General features: G+C 34.8%; 1 protein-coding gene across 7 annotated transcripts in view; it reads right to left on the reverse strand.

Annotated features, from left to right (window-relative positions):
* Nucleotides 1-23632, reverse strand: part of LOC138715210 (zinc finger protein castor homolog 1-like) — a 752775-nt gene that overhangs the window by 553775 nt on the left and 175368 nt on the right. The window contains exon 2 of one of the 7 annotated variants that reach the window (XM_069847866.1): nt 19644-19730. The exons of the other annotated variants lie outside the window; for them this stretch is intronic. The gene's annotated coding sequence lies outside the window, so the exon portion shown is untranslated. The remainder of the gene's footprint in view (nt 1-19643; nt 19731-23632) is intronic. 7 annotated transcript variants of the gene reach the window in all.

Genomic DNA, 23632 nt, shown 5'->3' on the forward strand with positions numbered 1-23632 from the left:
GGATTTTCAGATTGTAAAGTCTGACGTTAAAAAAAAAATATTACACACAGGTGAGAACTTTTCTCACGGTCGTCTAGTTTGTCTCTTGCACATGTTTCTCTTTGAATGATCGCCATTAAAACTATCTCCGCGCTACAATTATTACAAATACAAGCATCACAATGTCTTTAACAGACTATAACAATCGTCACACTATGGAAAAGATTATAGTTGTATTTTTCATAGGATACTATACTTTGCACTGGTATTTCTCTAGAATTTAGTATTTTAAAATTACATAAATTTTGTTCATCACAATAAATGAAAAATGTCGTAGGCCTATTGTATACATGAGATTGATTACGAATAGATGCATAATAAAAAAAGAATTCAGCGATACAGGTCAACAGACGAGGTTTATTTTGATATATAAACAGTTGCTTTAACTGCGAGACCACAACGCGACTGTCGACTAGAAATGATATAAATTGTTGATATACTGAGGCTATATCAGTAGTCTGCAAACATGTCCATCGTGTACAAGTACGGATTCGGGGCTTGGATTCAAAGACTAGTATACAAACCATTAGATAAATGAATAGGATCCTAGAGTATAGTATACTATACTTCATACATATATTTAGTTTCAAATTTGCCACTAGGTGGAATCGTTATCGATCACTTCTTTTCTGTGCTTGTCAAGCTCCTGGCATCTCTAGGGAGTTACAGGAAGCACACGAGGATCGATTCAATCATTGCAATGCGTGTTTCAACTATTTGAAAATGGGGACTAGCAACTCAACGCCAAGGCACCGTAGAATATGCTTTCGAAATGTCACAGTAAACATATTTTAAGGGTAAAAAATATTATATAAGATGTATGTGCGTAGACCCGAAGTACAGTATAATATACCTGCATTTGTGCCCTAACTGTAAACTGTAGAATTTTTTCAGCATTTTTCCTCATTGCAGTGACATTTTTTGAAGTGTAGAATTATATTGGGCTTTAAAATAAAATAGTATCAGGATTCAGAGGCTATAGTGAGGATCACATAAGAACAGTTCCTAAACAGCAAATATTACCGTCTTGTCAGTGTTGCCAACTGTTACCTGATATCACACGATCCTACGTAATAATTGACTTATTTACTTACTGTACTTTATGTTGGAAGGTTATTCTAAATAATTCAATAATGTGTAACACATTTTCGTAGGCAAACTACACGGGAAAGGGATCAATATGTCAAGTATTTTGTCTGGCAATACGATATTCATTGGTTTGACTAAATAATTGACTCACGAGACCTGACCTAAAAATGTATATATATATTTTTTTTTGACCACATGAAATTATTAGTACTAACTCCGAAATCTTACCTGACTATAGTCTTGAATTATAACCACAACGCAACACATAAAATAACTATTATGTATTAATATTAATACTGATATTAATTAATTATTAGTATGTTCAAATTTCATTAGCTTCCAGTAACCGGCTCAGAAATCCAGTACAATTTTAATTTCATGGAACTCTAGTGCCGACAAATATTGTCGATATTTGTCTCAGCTGCCAACATACCAGTTACAAAATCACTACAATTTGTAGTATTTGTCAGTATCGAAATTCGAAACGAAGTTGGCAAAAGAAAATTCAACCTGCAAACTAGAAAATCACCACAATTCACTAGCATATGTATTAATGGGGGAAAATGGTTAGGTTTCACACTTAGGGTATGAAGTAAGCTGACCCGGACTATATACAGATAGAATGTCAGCATGATCGAACAAGATGTTAAAAAATTATAATTCATACTTATGTGGTGATCAAGAAACAACTTCTTGCATTAGAGATGCTAAACTCACATTTTCCGCGAAATTCTCGAATCACCGCAATGCTCGCTTTATACTTCCTAATATGATAAAACGTGAATTCCCACTTCTCATTAAAGAGTTAGAGCGAAATAGCACGCTATTTGTGACAACTATATCACCGATTTTGTGTTCTACAACAATTTTCTTACAAAGACTGAAATAATTTATTAGGGAATACAGCTGCATTCGGATGAACGAGCCGCTTTGTTATTCACCAAGAGTCGCATGCACAGTCGGATTTTACGAAGCCCTGCAGTATCGTGTTACAAAAGTAGTAAAATTGCTTCAGTAATTTCCAGCACTGCTGGTGCGCAACAGTCAGGAACCTATGACCAGAGTATTCAAATCCACACGCACACATTACAAAGTGTAGGCGAACACGCGTATGGTCCCCAGGGACCAAGTTGTTAAACAATAAACCGTCACGATATCGACGTCAACACAGTTGTTATAATACAAATATCACCCCCACTTAATTACAGCGTATAAAAACCTTACTTTCTCACGTCTTATTTCATCCCTCTGAATTCTGTTAATAGTCGTCTTCGGTGTTCTAATATCGGTCACATTTGTTACTATTAAATACAGGATCCACTGGTTTCAAATCTGACCGAGAGCAAAATTGTTACAACTGACAAATAAGTTATCATTACGACGGAATTCTTTAAGTAAGAATATAAAACTGCAATTCTTTGTATTGCAAATGTAATAACTTAAAACTGCACTATCATATTTTACAATGAAAAATATAAAAGCATAATTTATTTTAAGGGGAGAGGACGGTATTTTTTTTTTTTACATTTTTTTGCTATTTGGTGTAATTTTTTTTTGTATGTAGAGAGCTCATGGCTACAGCAACTCAACCAAATATAAATATTTTGAAAAAAAAAATTATTTGAGGGCCCAGATTTGAAAAAAAAATACCCAATGCAGGATTTTACTAAAATCGATATATCTAAGCCATTTTTTAAGATAAATTCAAACACCTTTTTACATTCTACTTCTACAGGCATGCTCTACAAACTGTATGTAACAGAATTTTGATATCAGTCCCTACATTTTAAAAATAAACAATTAAAATTTAAGAACGCTTTTTTGATTTCCTTTCTTGCAAACAGACAGACATATTTTAAAAATAAAATTAATTAGCAAAATTGTGTTACAAAAAAGTTTCCTAATAGTCTCGAGAATATGTATTCTAAATTCCATGCATGTACCTTTAATAATTCCGAATTATTATCCATTTTTGTCTGGCAATGCAGCAAATAAATGAAGTTACCGGAAAAAACCAATCAAAGGGGCATGTGATTAAAAAACCCAGAGCGCAAGAACTTTAAAAATGGTGTTTCAACATCCGATAAGGGCACAAATACCCACAAAATGTGCAATGTATTCCACACATATCACAGAGTGTAATAAAGATTTTTTTTTTTAAATCTACTCATTTGTTACCAAAAAATAGTGTCCTCTCCCCTTAAGTAATTAATATTTTAAGAAGGTTTTGCGTGTAGTTGCTACGGGATTGTGTACATTGCAATTCCATGGCGTAATTATAGCCTACCGCACCATAATCTACTTAAACCTACATGTGGCATCAACGATGCCTGTAAGTTCAAGAATAAAAAATAATCATGCAAAAATATTAATGTTTATAAATTGTAACAAATCAATTTTGTTTCTGATGATAAAAGCATGAAATGTAAGAACAATGGCGCTAAAGTTGGTTTGCTTTTCAAGAATTTAAAATGAATTAGAAATACGAGCAGGCGAAATTAAATTATGAGCGATAAAGAGTTACAGAAGACTGCACAAAATTAAAAAGTAAGAAGCATGGAGTTTTATTAATGGTCTTTATGCGTCACGACTACACCGTCGGCGCATTTCAAGCACGATCAAGGTTAAAATAAAACTCCCTGTAGCATAAAACTACGATTTGAATATTATCCCGATTCTGTATGAATTATAAATAAGTCTACAAAAAAATGGATCGAATTCCCGCATAAAAATTCATTCCAGTAGTTTCGTTAATAGAATTAAGAAACATTACACCCTAAAGGAAAGCCAAGTCAGTTTCTAAAAGTGACTTGAATTACAGAAGAATGCCACCTTTAAAAATGCTTTGAAATGGAGAAAGACATTAAGGGACTGAATGTAACGAAGAGTTTGGTTCATTAATTCATAGTGTTTTGTCCAAGGCAGGTCTTTCACTGAAAACCCAGCATTCCCCAATATTTCCTATTTTCTGCCTTACTCTCTGTCTCCAGATACGATCCATATGTCTCAATGTCGTCTTTCATCTGATATCTTCTTCTGCCCGAACTCTTCTCCCGTTCACCATTCCTTCTAGTGCATCCTTCAGTAGACAGTTCCTTCTCAGCCAGTGACCAAACCAATATTCCTTTTCCTCTTCCTGATCAGCTTCAGCATCATTCTTTCGAACATAGCTTCATTTCTTATTCTGTCTGTACACTTCACACGTTCCATTCTATTTGGCTTCTCGTTTTCAAAATGTATCCGCATATCATCAGCTAAGTAGGGCCTACCAGGTCTCATCATAACAATTTATCCATTATACCTTACCACAGCTTTATATTCTTCATCTTATATAGTTTCAGTTGCTAGAAAATGGAACTCGCTCCGAGTGATGTAAGGGGTTGTTGGACAATAACTTCATTTAGGTCAAAATTACATAAATTCTTACTTAACAGAATAATTACTGATTAATATTTGTTACTTATAATGAAACTAACATCTGTCCATTCTTATTATCATTAATTTTTCTAAACAGAATACAAAACCTATAATAGCAAAATTTCATTACATTAATATTCTTATTATATAAATATATTTTAGATTTATATTTTTTCTCCCTATAACATAGTTCTTGTAAACTTATATTAAATTAATTCTCGTCATTTTACTAGCTATCTCAAATTAATTATAATTGATTGAATTAAATTAGTTCATAAATTAAATTACTACTTTATCTTATAGGTTTATCTAAATTTAAATAAACATGTACTAGTCGTTAAAATTTAACTGAAGAATATTGCTGGAGAATCTTGTAAGTGTAGTGTAAATATTCGTAATTTAAATATGTATTGTATTGATTAAGGCTGGTTGAGTGGAAGAGAAGGCCTTATGGCTTTAACTCTGCCAGCGAAAATAAAATATTCTACAAACATTCTACATTCTTCTCCATATCCACATTTCAAATGCTTCTAGTCGCTTCTCTTCAATTAGGTTAGTTATAATGTTCATGCTTCTGCTCCATACAATGCCACACTTCACATAAAGCACTCACTAGTCTCTTCCTTAGTGTTTTTTTCTTCCCAGAGGTCCGCAGAAGATACTCCTTTTTCTCTTAAAAGCTTCCTTGGCCATTGCTATCCTTCTTTTGACTTCCTGGCAGCAGCTCATGTTACTGCTTACAGTACACCCCTAGTATTTGAAGCTGTGCACTTGCTCTAGTACCTCATAGGCCTATAGTATTAAACTATAATGTGGTACTGTTATGGCATTAAGTGATATTAAAATGTAGGCCTATTGTATGGTGTTGAGTGACATGATGTATTGTTATGGTATTAAGTGGCATAATATATTAATACGGTGTTAAATGAATTAAAAGGAATATTTCACATTTCTCCAGTGCCACTGGTCAACGAAATATTTGCCGAGAGATAAACAGTTCCTTCATTGAATACATTGAAATGCATTGAAAATAACACTTAGGTTGTTACAGATTTAAAATTATAAATTAAAGTTGTTTACCTCGTAGTCCTTGAATTACCTCTCTTTGCGTTCTATTAAAACTCTCGTATTGAATTCCCCGAAACGTGGAACATAAACATTTCGTGTGTAACTACATAAAAACACAATAGTTCGAAACCTCAGAATCCTTGTCTTATAAATGTACAGGCCTACCATTAATTATACTCTCTACTTTATATTAGCCTACATAGGCCTATATATATTTTATCAGCTATTTAATGACGCTTTAACAAATACACAGTTACCTAGCTTCCGTGGAATTGTTGATAGCTAGAAAGTATTTTAGAGGGACGAGTCCGAGGATTCGCCATGACATTATCAAACATTCGCCTTATAGTTGCGGAACACCATAGTCTATGGAAAATCCGAATCAAGTAATGCACCCATGCGGGATTCGAATTTATTTCGAACGTAGCTTTGAAGCACGGGTCTCACTCGTTAACCTCTAGGGTAAAGTTGCCTAATTCCGTGATACCTCTAATCCCGTGATACTTTTTTTTTAATGGAATGTCAGTCAAAGCTTTGTCGTTCGACCATAGCGCCAGACAATTTTTTCGCAAAAGTGCACCTTTCGCTTACTTTTAAGATATCGTTGAACTTCTTAGCAAGATACCCAATACTGTGACATTCAATGGAAAAAAACGTATCACGAAATTAGGAGTATCATGGAATTAGGGAACTTTACTCTAAATCATATTGGTGGGCCATAGACTATATTATACTGCACTCGTATACATAAGACATTAAATTATCCTCTTATGGATCATATGAGGAAACAAAGAGGAAGGCAAGAAATAGGAAAGATTGGAGAATGCTGAGTTTGCAGTGAAAGACCTGACCTTGGGCAGAACACTAAATGAATGGACTGTCAAACAGAAATATTTCACAGCCTCATCTATGGTAACATTATCCGAGAAGTAACCTACTTTTTCTGGAAATTATATGGAGAAAAGAGATTATCGGGTCAACAGGAGGAAAACAAAAATGTTTATTGTGTAACAGCGTATTAATATCTAATTGTGGTTCTAAATTGCACGCATTAATCAAGCTGCCTATATTTACTTCCTTTAAATTTTCCTTTTTGTGGTTACGGATAAGCCAGAAGGAAAGTCAAAATAATTGCCACACAAATTTCCGCTAAACACTTAAAATTCTATGTTCAAGTATTTCATTACAGCTCACTTAATGCTAACTATAAGCCATATTAATCGAGCGTGATGTACACAGGAGTGAGGAAGCAGCTTTGTCACCGCGTGGAGGATATGGTTTCGGTTGATATTCCGTCTGAAGCTTGTACATTTATCCTTTATAAATGTGATGTCTTCTTTCATAGATGGATATACAACGTGTCCCGCTTAGACGGATCGAGAAATAAGTGATAATTTCAAGTGTAAATAATGGTTTATTAACATAACTTAATGTTAAAACTCTCCTAGTATCGGAGAACACTGAATGAAACTCGATGTGTGCGCCTTTGAGTTGCCTTGCAGACATCTAAACGACGGTATTCAACCTCACGCCAATTCTGTTCAGCTCGGGAAAAGTGACACAAGTCAGTTTCCACAAACCTCTTTTGATAATTTATTGACAACTTACGGAACATCTGATCGCTTGTATTCCTCCCATTACAATAATTCATATAGAAAAAAAATCAAATCGACATAAACCAGTGTAAGCTTCCAATATAATTATCAAAAAAGGTTTGTGAAAACTGACTTATGTCACTTTTCCCAAGCACTGCAGAATTGTTCTGTGGCATTTGTGAAGTCACTAGCGCAGCTACATTTGTGATGCGTTGTCTCAGTTCATCTGAAGTGTTAGCTCTGCCTCTTTGGTACACAGCGTCCTTCACAAAGCCTCAGAAAAAAAGTCCAAGGGGGTCTGATCGGGTGACCTGATTGGCCAGACAATGGGTCCTCGTCTTCCGATCCACCTATCCATTTATGACGAACACGGCGTTGTACTCGCGTAACAGATTTTTCCTCTGCTAGCCACAGCACACTCTGAACTTTCTGTTGTGGTGTTCACATGTTGACCATGGCGTGTTTTCATACAAAATGGCGCCAGGCTTGGTTTAGCAACAAACAAACGAAAGTTATGCATGTAACTGTTTTCAGAGTTTGTTGCGCAAACTTGGACAGTTTATCTATCTAGTCAGATGTAAATCTCAACGATATCTTCGTCTAGTTTTAAGTGGTGAGCATTTATTTTTCGATCCCTCTAAGCAGGACACTGTGTGTACTGTCTTGTTTTTGTCACAACAGTCTTCTACCTGTGTCCTTGCAACTGCTTGTGTCACAGCCTGATGGAAAATAATCTCTGATGTTAGGACCTCTTCAGTTTTCAAACATCCAAGCTAGTCTGTCAAAATTAATTTCTCTCATTTCAGAGTGTTTTACCTGTTTCTTAATTGCGTTAAGTTTCCCTCCCCTTTTTCCTTTCATAGCTGCTTAGGCTATCCCAAAATTTTCTTTGATGGTCTTCAAGATTTCAATCTCCGTACGTACCTGTTTTATGTTAGTGTTAAATTTTAGTGTCGTCTTCAAATAATATCTTGCACCTTCAATATGAATGACAGGCCTACTACTTCTGTATTTGTCCATTATTGAAATATTTACTTTGGTTATAATTAATTTATAAACATCCCCTATTCCTTTTTCTAGATTGTACTATAAGTATGTCTTCCTAATAGTAAGAGTTATAGCTGAGTTCGTAATAAGCCTTTCTGAGATCAATAACTTTTTTTTTTTTTTTATAACTTTTATCGAACTACAAAATAACGACATACAAGTCTATAAATTCTTATATCAACAAGGAGTAACATCACGTCAGCTATTATTTTAGTGGACACTTTATATAGACGAGGACTACAGTACCTGATTTTGAGTTCAGGACGGTTTGCCCAAATTTGTGATCTGTAAGTAATAATCACTTTAATAATAGTGCAAAAATAATTATACAACATAAAATTTTAAAACAAGTTAAGGAATTCTGTCATTTAGGTTGTATAGAGTAAACGATGGAAGAGACATGTAGACTTAATTTGTTTAATTGGCTTATTTTACGTCGCTTTGTTAACTGCATCTATCGTCTGAGTGATCTGAGTGAAATGAAGATGATAATGTTAGCGAAATGAATCCAGGGTCCAGCGCTGAAAGTTACCCAGCATTTGCTCTTAAAGAGTTGGGGAAAACCTCGGAAAAAATCTCAACCAAGTAACTTGTTCCAAATAGGATTTGAACCCGGACCCGCTCGTTTCACGGTCACACATGCGAACTATTGCTTCATAGCGGTGGATGCAAGCTTAATTCGTATAGTAAATGATGATGACTGTACTGTATGTTCTTATTTATAATAAGCCTAGACAAATAATACAAAAAATACATTTTTTCCGTACTTTTTCTTCCGTTTAAATTTTTGAAAATGTACAATTATCAATTTAGGATAGTAAAACGTAACAACTCTGTAAATTCCTTACTTTAGTAACACAGTTTCAACTAATAGATAAGTTAATGTGCAGCCTACCTTCATTCATGGTCCATAAGTAATTAAAATTTTAAGAATTTATTTTACTGTGTATTTCTTATTTGTAATAAGCTTTTTCCAAATCGATAATCTATGAAAGTAATCCTGTTCGTATTCTTGTTTCTTTCAATTGTGAAAAACTTTACCTACGAACAACAAGTGACCAGAAGTCTATAAATTCTCCAGTTTTAGTAACATAGCGTCAACTACCGGACAAGTTATGTGTAGCTGATTTTGAATTCAGGATAGCCTGCCCATACCTGAAAAAGTTGAATATTTATGCATGCGTTGTAAGAAGGAAAGAGAGATGATCTTCGCCAGCTCTCAAGAACCGGCATCATGTTTATATTTTACATTGGAATTTACTTATTGTGGCACAGTTGTTCACCGAGTACTGCCTAAAAGCATGTAAAACAAAGTGAAAAAGAAAACGTGCAATTCTTTCCTTATTACCGTAGTAGAAGGAACAAGAGTGCATTCATTGTGAATTTACAATTCACACTGAAGGAAGAGAGAGGAATCATAAAGATGACTTTAAATAACAAGAGAATCTCTCAAGTTTGAATTACAGTAAGCAAGCAAAATGCCTGAAGAAATCTAACGGTATTATGCCGTATACAGTAAGTTTTAATAAGCTATAATTCGAAGACGACCTAAATTTGCATTGTTCAAGAAAACCATCACGTGTGTCAAAAGAAGCTAGTAACAAAAACACATACGTCATCGCTGCACAGCTTGCTTCCTGGTTTGCATACACATAAATTTCTTTTCTTTGGTTTTGCAGCCGTAGGGTGGACCTTTGTCAGAGCCAGTATCTGGAATTTTGCTAGACCCAACAATAAACTAATACGTGACGGGATTCTTGTGAACTAGCATTGCCACAGCACTCATTAAAATAAATTTGTTGCACTTAATTTTTTCTTTTAAAGGCGTATCCACTTTTATCACTGATTGCCTTATAATCCCATTTTCCATTGAGCTCTCTTTCCAAATATAAACTAATACCACTTTACTCGCTAAAATGACTTATAGCACAGTAAAAAAATTAAGACAACGTAAGAAATCATAATGACAAACCTAAACGAGAATTTAAACCACTCGACTATGAAGTTGCGCCTTAAATGCTGCATACGCCCTATCATTGCGTAACAAAGACAAACACCTCGACGCGACAGCCTATAAAGGGTCAAGATCGACCAGTCGACAGCTGGCCTCACCAGAGGTGAACGATCATCCAACCAAGACGGGGGTTTTGTGTGGTTAGTACGGTGATTCCCTCTGCCGTTATAGGTGGCCTTCAGAACGGGTGTTCGCTACCTGTCGTAGCTATTCAAATTGTTCACGATGCTGGATGGGCATCGGTCCCATACACTGCCCGAAAATTCGTGACAAAAGTCTTTCCTCATCAGGACTCAAACCAACGTGCATTCAGTAACGCGAGTCCAGGAATGATGCCTTAGACCGGGGGTTCCCAACCGGTGGTCGCGCAGCTCCATGGAGTGTGTCGCGAAATTTTGGAATTGAAAAATAAATTTTATGTCATCCAGAAAGTTTCCTTACAACTTTTTTTTTTTTTTTTTGGCAACGAAGTCTTTGATATGATACATTTTATTTTGAGATAGACTTTACCAATGAAAAGTGAACACCTGCAACAATGCTCAGTTCAGTTTTTCATTCTTTTAACCATAAGGCCACGTACAGAAAAACTCTGTGCAACCCACCAAGCCCAGACTTCACATTAATTTAAATAGGCGAGTTTCTAAAAACGAAATTAAAAATATTTTACCGGACATCCCCGTCAGCTATAAAATATTCTACACAGAGTTCTACCGCTTTTTTCTCCAGAAAAAAAAATTACTGGTTATATTATTATTATTATTATTATTATTATTATTATTATTATTATTATTATTATTATTATTATTATTATTATTAAAATCGAATAAGCGTGTCGCGATATCGTGGGCGTTCAGTAAAGTGTGTGTTCAGTCAAAAAAGGTTGGGAGGCACTGCCTTAGACCACGACGCTACGGCGAGGGACTAATCTATAGAGAAATTAGGGTAATTGAGTATGACAAAAATTGTAAGTACAATTTTCTTTAAGATTTAAATGTGTCTAATGAACAAAATGAAGTAAGCTATGAATAACAGTCAATTCTGTAGTAACAGCAGCAGCAGTACTGTAAATTAAAACAAAATGGGTTATTAAGAGGCCAAGTAAAAAACTATTTTCGCTCACAAACAATTAGACCTAACTGATAGAGGATACTGTACATAAGCACACGAGAATATTTCGTAAATATTATTGTTACTTATGCATCCGTAAGGGTAATTCCAAGCTTGTATTAACTTTTAATAGTTACGCATGTATTGTACACGTGTCTGTTTCGCGTCCATGTCAAAGCACAACTGAATAACATAATTTTTTAAATATAATAAAACTATTGAAACCTCTACTCTCCGTCAGGGTTGGGACTTTACACGTAAAAAAGGTTATTTACATTACAGTAAATAATGCGTAATTAACGTAATAAATGTAAAATACGTAGAAAAAAACCTCCAAGAACTTTTAGTTTTAGTCTTTCTTTGTTCAGTTTCTGATGAAAATTTACCGTTTGAACTGCCCACAAATCCAGCTTATAACTCGAGGCTACCAATCAATGTTAAAAAAAATGGAGACCTTAAGAAGATTTTGCAATTCATACCGGATGAACTCTAAGGCTTCTACACAACACTGTACACATGGCCTACGACCAACAAAGTAATGCCAGTGGAAGCGAAGATTGAAAAAATAAGTTTACTAATGTTCTGACATGGGCCTATTCAGCCATGCTTCCCAACTCTTTGATGATTAGTCATTTACCACATAAAATTTCGAAAATTATTACATTTAATGAGTCATGTTCAAATCATAATATTTATCTCAAACTGTTATACTATAAAAAGGCCTTTATCGCTAGAATAGTTTATTTTTAAAACCCCACAAGCGACAAAAACAAAACTTGAGAGAAATCAATAAAAACTATTTAGTTTAATTACTTTTATTTTTATTGTCAAAATGTATTTAACAAGTGATACTGATCACTAAATGTTAGGTTTATTCATTATCAGTTGTTTTTTATAATAGCCTATATATAAAGTCCCCCAAAAATTAAATAGAAAGTTATGGGATTTTTACAACAAACAAACTGAAAGTAAGCAAAACATTGCTATTTTCCTAAGTATTAGAGTGAATGAAAGTGAGTATGAACAAATGTTATAATCTATGTAAAAACTACAGTGTAAAAAAAAATTCTACTGCAACAGACATTTTTCTTATCAGGACTTAAAAGGAATGAAGTAACTGATGTTTAGATTGTCAAAATCAATAAATATTAGTTTATTAATCCATGTATAAAACAGTTTTCTACATTACGTATTTTACATTTAAATTATACGTAAAATACGTACAGGTAATTTACTCGCCCAAACCTGCTCTCCGTGAATTATAATAAACTCTCCAAAGTACGTTATGTAAATATGCGAGATCTATTGTTTATAGGAATGGACTCGTTCACTTTGTTGAGTTTATCGGTTATGACGTAACCATATCCAAGTCGAATGATGTCAGAATAATTTCCGTTCCACCAAACCCATTAATTTTTTTTATATTATTGTAGGTGTCGTCATCCATTAGATATAAAATGAAGAGCAACTCTGTGTCGAGTATTATTCCTATATTTTCACGATTTAAACATAATTGTTCGTTTTGCTGTTGATTTATTGTAGTGTACTTGAATGTTTAGGCGTCGGCACTAATTCCAGGGATTTCCAGTGAATATTCGCCATCGGTATCCCATGGAGTTCATCTCCTGGAGATGACAGCAGGATGCAATAATTTCCAGCTGTTATTGCATCAGTTCTTAACGAATTATGGAAACCGTTGGAGGAAGAACGTGAGAAAGCAGAAATCCTGTCCCGAAATTTTTTAAGCCCAATTGACTTCGACAAGATTTGAACTGTACACCCAAATTAAGTTTTAATACACCATATTTTACATAATTATGTAAGCGAACTACTTTAAAGTAGTTTACACTACAAAACAATGAGTTGAAAGTTTCGCCTCGCCGCTGCGTATATCACGGTAGACTATATATAAAATTCTACCGAACATAAATAAAAAATCTCCACGAATTGTTTAGTCAGAGTAAACACGCGGTGAAAATTTCGATAAATTAAGACACCAATGAAAGAAAAAGAAATTTCCTCCGAAGTAACTTCAAATAACAATGTTCTCGTAAAAATTTATGGGCAATTAAAAACACCATCTCTTATCTCTCTTTACCAACAAGTACATTAGAGTTCTTGTAATGGCAGGAAAGTGCCTGGTTCTTTGGAGGAAACATAGGCTGGAGCCTGCACGCTAGACGGAATACGTGGTAGTAACTTCTAGATTTTTTCTCTTCTCGTATCTACTAAAACTTAAGACTTTCCGATAAAGTATAGTTGAATGACAGGAAACTACCATTTTATAAAAGACTGACTTCTCATACAAAAACTGCAGACTTTTACATCGGCTGAATACGATATCATTCTTCAAGTTGTGAAGTTTCATAGAACAACGACGTAAAGAATTAATTCAATGAACGACCTTAAATCCAACTTATTTCATCTATTAACGTTTGACATGAAAAAAAAGTTTTAAGGTTATAGAATGTTTAAGGCTCTTGTGGTTTTTACAGTGTTCGAAGAAGAGAATAAATTTTAATGTTTAACTTCCTCAGTGTTAGATAATTAGTTCAAATGACAAATTCAGAAGCTTTTGTTAACTCTACAAACAGCTCAAAGGCTTACGCTTTCTTTTTTAGGCAAAGACAATTACAACAACATTAAACAACTGTAAACGAAAGAAGTCTTTTTCAACATAAAGGAAATTTAAGGAAATAGTTTTTTTGTTATAAGAACGTATACGTAGATAACAGAGGCAATATTTTCCAAGAAAAGCAATAAATATCAACTGGAGATATGTGTGTTGCGTACATATGCACAGTTTATTCTCCATTCCACCATTCAAATAGACCTGCTCCGATGTTCATTGTTTTCATGTGGACAATGGCGCATTAATGGATGTCCATTGTTTTCAATATTTTTTGTTGTTTATTTTTTCCTATATAGTAGATATAAGAGTCTAAAGTTCTCTCTCTCTCTCTGTCTCGTCTCTATCTCTCTTTCTTTAGTTTTAAAACCAACGAATTCTTTTAGCTTCCATTTATAAAATTGTCGAAACTACATTTAAGCATTAAAAAGGAAATCAAGTAAAGCATTGATAATGAACCTGTTCTTGAGAGAAGGGGGAAGGCTTACTTAGAAAACAGACTACAGCATATAGTTACAGGGCGTTAACAAAGGAGAAACGCAACATAGCGACAAAAGCGTGACTAAAAGCTTAACTGTAGAATTCCTGAATTCATCTTTTACGATTAACATCAGACTTCAAAAACTCTTGAAGGAAAAATTTACCACATTTCATGCCACTAACTCGGAGAGCATCGCAATCTAATTTAAATTCAAACTGTGTTGCTTTCTCTCACCCCGAATTTTTAAGCCAAGTCTACCTTATTGCCATATTTTACAATTTATGTTGCCGTTAAAGTAATTCTTAACTACAGAGTATTTATAACAAGGTCACTAGATGGGGGCTCCAGAACCAGCTCTTAGTACTTTGTCTAATCGTATGACCCCCCCTCCCCCATCACCTTCCACTTCTCTCCTTTCGAACAGATGCATTCTTAATGGTGCCCATACCTTCTGAACTCAAAACTTCTCAAAGGACTTCTTCAGAATTTACAACGCAATAATAATCTTTATTACCAGAAATGTTGCAGAAGTACTTAACATAACATCGTTTAATAGTGAACCAAGTTCTTCGATCTGGAAAAATATTTGGCAGTTAAACTTGGTTTGTATTTCTTGTTTATTTTATGTTGTACAAACTGCAGTCGAGGCATTATTATTATTATTATTATTATTATTATTATTATTATTATTATTATTATTATTATTATTATTATTACCATTATTACTTATGGCTTTTAAAGAATCCGGAGGTTCATTACCACCCTCACATAAGCCCTCCATCGGTCCCTATCATGTGCAAGATTAATCCAGTCTGTATCACCATATCGATCGTCTAGTTCAAAAGTGCGACAACTCAAAAAAACAAGTTTTGAGATATCTTCAGTTAAAAGTTTCAAATAAATCACTTAGAAAGGAACAGAGTTCTGGTTCATAACCACAAATTAGAAATGAGTGAGTATTCAGGTCGAGTTTATCACAATCTTCCAGTTCATTATTAATAGATTTCGAAATGTACTAATAATGAATTAGTGAAGTCCATAGTTATTATTATTTCTAAAGCAGTTTATTTAGTTTTTTTTTCTTTTTGGTTGTAAATATGACTTATCTCAATACTGAATCGGAAAGAGCTCTGAAAGGGGCTTTCAGTAGTATAAATAACTAAAAAATGGCAATTTTTGAGTTGTCGCACTTTTGAACTGGACGATCGATATCCCATCTTCCTCCAATCTATTTTTATATTATCCTCCCATCTACATCTCGGCCTCCCCAAAAGTCTTTTTCCCTCTGGATTCCCAACTAACATTCTATATGCATTTCTGGATTCCCCCATACGTGCTACATGTCCTGCCCATCTCAAACGTCTGAATTTAATGTTCTTAATTATGTCACGTGAAGAATACAATGCGTGCAGTTGTGCGTTGTGTAACTTTCTCCATTCTCCTGTATCTTCATCCCTCTTAGCCTGAAATATTTTCCCAAGAACCTTATTCCCAAACACCCTTAATCTCTGTTCCTCTCTCAAAATGAGAGTCCAAGTTTCACAACCATACAGAACAACCGGTAATATAACTGTTTTATAAATTGTAACTTTCAGTTTTAACAAATCACGCCATTCTTGTAAATTCTTCAAGACTGTACTAATGCATAATTAAAGTGTAAAGAATCAAGTTCCTAAAGTCGTATGATTTATAACAATTTTTGTGATAAGTTCGTAAAAATGATGTCATTTTTAGTTAAAAATTTAAAATCAAGTCTGTACAAAGCAACTGACAAAACATTTTAAGCTTCAGAACACTAGCCAATTAAAGAAATTATACTTCTGAATTGTTCATTCTCCATTTGCAATAGGCCTATTCTTTTACTTTTAAAACTAAAATAAGGTATTTTACAAATAACTTCAAATTAGTGTAACTCTGAAAATATTGAGATTAGGACAAATGTTTACATGATATTTTTTGCTCAGAATGTCTTCGGGAATAAGCTCCGTAAGTGACGGTAAATCCTCGTAAATCACCCTGTATACAAGGTCATGCAGCATGGAGTATAATACATCAATTTGTAACTTTTTTTTTATTTTTACCAGTGACAGGAATTCGAAGCGCCATTAAGACTAGAACTGTGTTCTAACCGCACACCTTCCAACCTTATTAGCCCAACAGCAGCTGAGCTCCACATAATTACAATGTAATACACATACACACGCACCACAATTGTTCGACGAGGGGACTACCAGTAAGCTAATTGTAATTTTAATACTCTGGTCCTATTAATTAAGACTTGCCCCATGGTAGTCGGACAACACCGTTGACGGTAGGGAAGCCAGCCAGTCTGCTGTAGCCCAGTAACAAACACTTAACTTATCTCGATGCGATCACTTATCCCACTTAGGTACAACAGTTGTCTATCTACACCAATTATCACGCGAAATGTTAAAGCTTCTGATTTCCGTCTGAGTTTTGGAATTATGGATATCAACATCAACTATTTGTCAAAATATAAAATGACATGACATCACAAATATTCTGTTAGGCACAATAAGCTTACATTACTTCTCCTGAATTATTTCAGTCGGCAAGTACGATTATTTAGTGCAATGTGCGTCTGGGTCAGGCGAGTCCATATAGTTACGCCAAGGGGTGTTTGAGTTAGTCAGTCGCTTGTCTTTAGAGCGATCGGATGTGGTAGAGTGGTATCTTTCTAGATTTTTTAGTTGGTTATTTAACGACGCTGTATCAACTACGAGGTTATTTAGCGTCGATGAGATTGGTGATAGTGAGATGGTATTTGGAGAGATGAGGCCGAGGATTCGCCATAGATTACATGGCATTCACCTCACGGTTAGGAAAAACCTCGGAAAAAATCCAACCAGGGAATCAGCCCAAGCGCAACTTCAGACCGGCAGGCAAGCGCCTTAACCGACTGAGCCACGCCGGTGGCTATTTTTCTGGTACATTTAAGCTGTACTACATTTCTTTACTGACCGCTCGCCCTTATCTCTACTCCGGAGTTCTCCCCACTACTTCTATTACTTCCCCTCTTTCGCGACGTCGAGCTGTCAGGACGAAATAATCGATCGGGTAGGTCTACTTCAATTGATATGGTGTTGGTGATAACTGATTATAAAAGAAAATGAAGATGGTGTTGATGTTAATGATGAACGACGATGTTGATAACGAAGATGAGAAGGACGATGATGATGATCATGATAATAAACAAAAGATAATGAGAAAATGTATTAATAAGATAGAAAAAAACGAAGGAAAGAAAGAAAACTATGAGAGAGAAGTGCAACAGTAGTAGTAGTAGTAGTAGTAGTAGTAGTAGTAGTAGTAGTAGTAGTAGTAGTAGTAGTAGTAGTAGTAGTAGTTACTTACAAATAGCTTTTAAGGAACCCGAAGGTTCATTGACGCCCTCACATTAGCCCGCCATCGGTCCCTATCCTGTGCAAAATTAATCCATTCTCTATCATCATATCCCACCTTCCTCAAATCCATTTTAACATTATCCTCCCATCTACGTCTCGGCCTCCCCAAAGGTATATTTCCCTCCGGTCTCCCAACTAACACTCTATATGCATTTCTTGATTCGCCCATACGTGCTACATGCCCTGGCCATCTCAAACGTCTGGATTTAATGTTCCTAATTATGTCAGGTGAAGAATACAATGCGTGCAGTTCTGCGTTGTGTAACTTTCTCCATTCTCCTGTAACTTCATCCCTTTTGGCCCCAAATGTTTTCCTAAGAACCTTATTCTCAAACACCCTTAATCTCTGTTCCTTTCTCAAAGTGAGAGTCCAAGTTTAACAACCATGCAGAATAACCGGTAATATAACTGTTTTATAAATTCTAACTTTCAGATTTTTTTTGACAGCAGACTATATGACAAAAGCTTCTCAACCGAATAATAACACGCATTTCCCATATTTATTCTGCGTTTAATTTCTCCCGAGTGTATTTTATATTTGTTACTGTTGCTCCAAGATATCTTAATTTTTCCACCTCTTCGAAGGATAACTTAAATCTCCAATTTTTATGTTTCCATTTCGTACAATATTCTGGTCACGAGACATAATCGTATACTTTGTCTTTTCGGGATTTACTTCCAACCCTATCGCTTTACTTGCTTGAGGTAAAATTTCCGTGTTTTCCCTTATCGTTTGTGGATTTTTTCCTATCATATTCACGTCATCCGCATAGACAAGAAGCTGATGTAACCCATTCAATTTCAAACCCTGTCTGTTATCCTGAACTTTCCTAATGGCATATTCTAGAGCGAAGTTAAAAAGTAAAGGTGATAGTGCATCTCCTTGATTTAGCCCGCAGTGATTTGGAAAAGCATAGATAGAAACTGGGCTATACGGACTCTGCTGTACGTTTCACGGAGACACATTTTAATTAATCGAACTAGTTTCTTGGGAATACCAAATTCAATAAGAATATCATATAATACTTCTCTCTTAACCGAGTCATATGTCTTTTCGAAATCTATGAATAACTGATGTACTGTAAGTAGTAATAATAATAGTAGCATGATAAGGCGAAAGGGATGAAAGAAATGTAACTTATACGTAATAGGAAGTCTCTGAAAACGGTGGTGAAAAGATAAAGAAGAGGTATCGTTATGAAGCTGATAGAGGGAGAGGGGAATAGGGGGAGGATGAAGTGGAATGAAAAAGAATACCGAGAAGAAATGTAAGTGGAAGAAGTCGATAAAGGCGGGGAGGGGAAGAAGTTTCTGAATAATATGGCTTCTAGACCACAATGACACTTCGTTTCGAGCTAAAATATTAAATTATGCCCTGTCTTCAATGTACATGTATTTCTCAGTATCAGTGCGAAATAACGTTAAATCATGTCCTACCACATAAATGGAGCATCTGATTCAATTACTTTGAAACTCGCGCTTTGTGCAATTTCCGACGCAGTTTTAACAAAATTCAAGACGGGAATGTGTGAAGAGAATATTAAGAAAATTCCTGTTACTAGAGTTATATTCTTAGCTTGAAACTCACTTTTAAACAGACCGTCAAATATTTCAGATATTCAGTGTTGCCAAATTGACTTCGCTTTTACAATAGATAGATCTCATTCTTGCAGTATTACTAACTTTTATGCTACAATTTTACTTTCTTAAAAAGAAAACAACGAAAACTCACCAGCTATCAAGAAGTCCCTAGTCCTTCGGTACAATTTCTATCATTGGTCCTTGCTCAAATTGGAAACAACCTCAGGGTACAACCCACCTGAAAAGAGAAAAATTAAGTTGTCATGAGCAAGAACAACATCAAGGACAAGTCAAATGTTAAACAGCACTTTGAAGTTGTCTCATTTTTAACCGTGTCATAATCTATCTTTAAGTCGCCTCAAGATTTAAACTTTATCATATAACAACTGTACTTAATATAGCCTATGTTAAAATGTAAGCTTACTATACAGACTGAATTCAAATGGGTATTAAATTACAAGTTACAGTTTGTTCCAACACTGTTACTAAATGTCAGAAACAATTTGCTGATATCTACATATAAGATTAAGTAGAAAAACTGTGAGATTAAGGCCAAACGTAATATAGAACTTGCATACTTATTAGGTAAACTGCTTAAATAAAATACTGTACTTATCAATGGCACATATTTCAGCTTTGCTTTTTTCTTTCGCTGCAGAACACATTTCACACAATTCCAAATCAAATTGTAAAATACATTATATAAAACTTATGCTTATAATGTCTTAGCGCACACATGTTGTAGGTACAAATTCCTTAATGTTTGGTAAATCTAATTTCAATCTTCAATCTCTCATTAAAAAGCAATTTATCAACTAATCTCAATAAGTAAACATAAGAATGAAATGGTAAATTGACTATTGTCAAATATTAATCCAAAAATGGGGTTCTCTAACAATTGATTGTGCACTTAACAAATTTTATCCAAAAATTGTACATAACACATGTGTGCGCAAAACCGTCGGATTATCATCATCATTATCATAATCAAATTATCATGGAGTTAGGTCATGTAACCCACTCCTGTCTCAATTATCCAGAATTCTCTTCAGAGAATTACCTTCATTTTTTCTCTGTAATCTGTATTTCAGAATTAACTATGGAAATCTGTCCGTATATGTAGCTGTCAATTTCTTTTAAATAAAGCTTACCGGTTATTTAGTTCCTCGTGCATGTCTTTCTTTATTCATTCATTAATTCATAGTGTTCTGCCCAATATCAAGTCTTTCACTGAAAATCCAGCATTCTTCAGTGTTTCCTACTTTGTGCCTTTCTCTTAGTCTCAGCACATGATCCACATTATCTTAATGTCGTCTATCATCTGATATCTTCTTCTGCCCCGAACTTTTCTCCCGTACACCATTTCTCCCAGTGCATTCTTCAGTAGTCAAGTTTCTTCTCAGCCAGTGACCCAACCAATTCCTTTTTCTCTTCGTGATCAGTTTCAGCATTATTCTTTCTTCACCCCCTCTGTCCAACACAACTTCGTTTCTTATTTAGTCTGTCCATTCACACGCTCTATTCTTCTCCATATCCACATTTCAAGTGCTTCTAGTCGCTTCTCTTTACTTCGTCGTAATGTCCATGTTTCTACCTCATACAATGCTACATTCCACACCAAGCACTTCACTAATCTTTTCCTTAGGCCTATTATTTTTCCTAGAGCTCCGCAGAAGATGCTCCTTTTTGAACTAAAAGCTTCGTTGGTCATTGCTATGCTCCTTTTGAATTCTTGGCAGCAGCTCATTTTACTGCTTATAGTATAGTAGGCCCACACCCCAAGTATTTGAAGCTATCCACTTGCTCTACTCTCTCATTTAGAATTCGCAAGTTTACCTTCTTTACTTTTCTTCCTGCGACCATGGTCTTCGTCTTGTTTGCATTTTATCTTCATCCCATACTGCTCTCAACTGTCGTTTAGCTCCAGTAGCATATCCCTTATCATCATCTCCTCTTCTGCTAACAATTTGTGCCAATCTTAAGCACTTTATTCTAATTCCTCTTACTAACACTCCTCCCATGTTCTGAAAACAGTTCTTCATTAAATCCTCCAATTAGATGTTGAACAACAAAGGTAATAAAGGGCATCCTTGACGTACTCCTTTCCTTATTTCGCTTCCTTCTGACATTTCTCCTCCTGATTTTGACTTGTTTCATATAACGTTTATTGAATAGCCTCCTCTCTTTCCAATCCACAATAATTTTCTGTAGCATCCCCATCAGTTTATTCCAACCCACTCTGTCAAAACGCTTTCATATAACTTAGGTTCTGGAGGTCTGACTTAGGACTTCACAGTGTGCGCTCTCTTTCCCCACCACAAATTCCTTCGTAACTCAAACGGGGATCGAATCCGAGTATTCCACAGTGGAAGGAAGAGTCGCTTATAAATCTGTCTGCGGACATGACTGTGCTCCAAAAGGCCTATAAATCTTTACTTCTGCAATACCTTTCCAGTAGCCTGATAAACGTCTTTCGTAGACGCATTTCTGCAGTCTGTTATTTTGATTTGTATTAGGTTATGGTACGAATGTTTAAGATTTATGGAAAAAAGATGAAACTAGTTATAACCTGATTATAAATAGACATACGCAAATATAAATTGCTAAAAGAAGCTTAAGGGGTTAGGTATAGCTTACAGCAGTAAAATTTTTGAAAATATTCAACATTTATTTCCTCCAGTACTGTGTCTTGTGTAATAATAACAATTGGTATGTGTAAAACACTGTCCTTCTGCTATATGGAAAAAAATATTTTTACGATTTAAGAAAATATACATTTTTTTTCTTATTTTCACAATTCAAAATGGTGGCAGTTCACTGCGCAGTGATAAAGCGTTTCCCTCATAACTCATAAACCTGTTAACTTTTTCATGTTCTCTCTCCCTTTTATTTTATTGCTGAAACTCGTGTTTACAATATCATGCTCTTTCAACTACATTCCTTAATACATAATATTTTTTTATTTTATTTTTTGTTAGAAGAAAATGCTGATATTTGACCAATTTTTAAAATGAATTTATTTTTTATCAAACGATCTATCAAATGTAGAGAAGTGATTTAGCATCATATTTGTAGATATGACATGCATAAATACACACAATAAATTTCATCACAGATGCTGGATAGTTTTTGAGTTATGAGGAAAACGCTTAATCACTGCACAGTGAACTGCATTTTCAATTTTGAAAGAAAAAATGTAGGCCTATATAAATATTTTTAATCGCAAAAATATATATATTTTTTTTTCATATAGCAAAAGGACACTGTTTTACACATAGGCCTACTAATTTTCATTATTGTACAAGATACAGTAATGGAGGAAAAAAATGTTGAATATTTCCAAAATTTTACTGCTGTAAGCAGTACCTAACCCCTTACACCACAAACAGTTTATCAAAATCACCTCATCTTCAGTTTCAGGGATGCTGGAAATTGGCTATGTATTTGAGTGGAAATAAGCCTACAGACCTAATGGAAAGGTTTTATATCACAATACTTGTACACTTGTATAAGAGAGCAAATAGCATAAGAATGACGCAAGATAAAACTACAAATTGTACATTACAATAAAAAGCTACATGTGACATATATAATTAGGGGTTAGAAAATTATAATCTAAAACAAAGTAACTCTTACGTACCATGGCGAAACGGAATTGGAAGTCACGGTATCATACCTGAAGGCAACTCAGACTGTTCGTTGGAGCAGTTGGTGTCACATCTGAACCAATTACGTTCAATGACTGGTAGAAAAGTGATGAGTTTTTACCAACACAATTTCGTACGTTTTCATGTCACTATAGAATGCCAGAATCTCATTGTAATATTACGTTCGGCCAGTTCTTGATTACACAATGAAACAGAAAATAAAATCAGACATTTGCACTTCCTACGTCATCAAGTCATCATTCAGCCTATTGTATAATTACGTACGATTGCAACAAGTTTTGCCGTCTAGAATCACGTTCAGTTAACCTCTGCAACTGACGTTCATGTCAGTCTTTGTATGGTTTCATAAATCAATTTTAGTGCTTACTGTACACAACGGTTTAGGAAGAGTTTTATGCTGCGTGAGAACCGCGGTTCCAAGTTCGAATACCGCTTATGAAATGGGACTCGCCTTATGTTAACTTGGATGGAA

The sequence above is a fragment of the Periplaneta americana genome, chromosome 15 (genome assembly GCF_040183065.1).
Source record: "Periplaneta americana isolate PAMFEO1 chromosome 15, P.americana_PAMFEO1_priV1, whole genome shotgun sequence".
NCBI classification, from domain to species: domain Eukaryota; kingdom Metazoa; phylum Arthropoda; class Insecta; order Blattodea; family Blattidae; genus Periplaneta; species Periplaneta americana.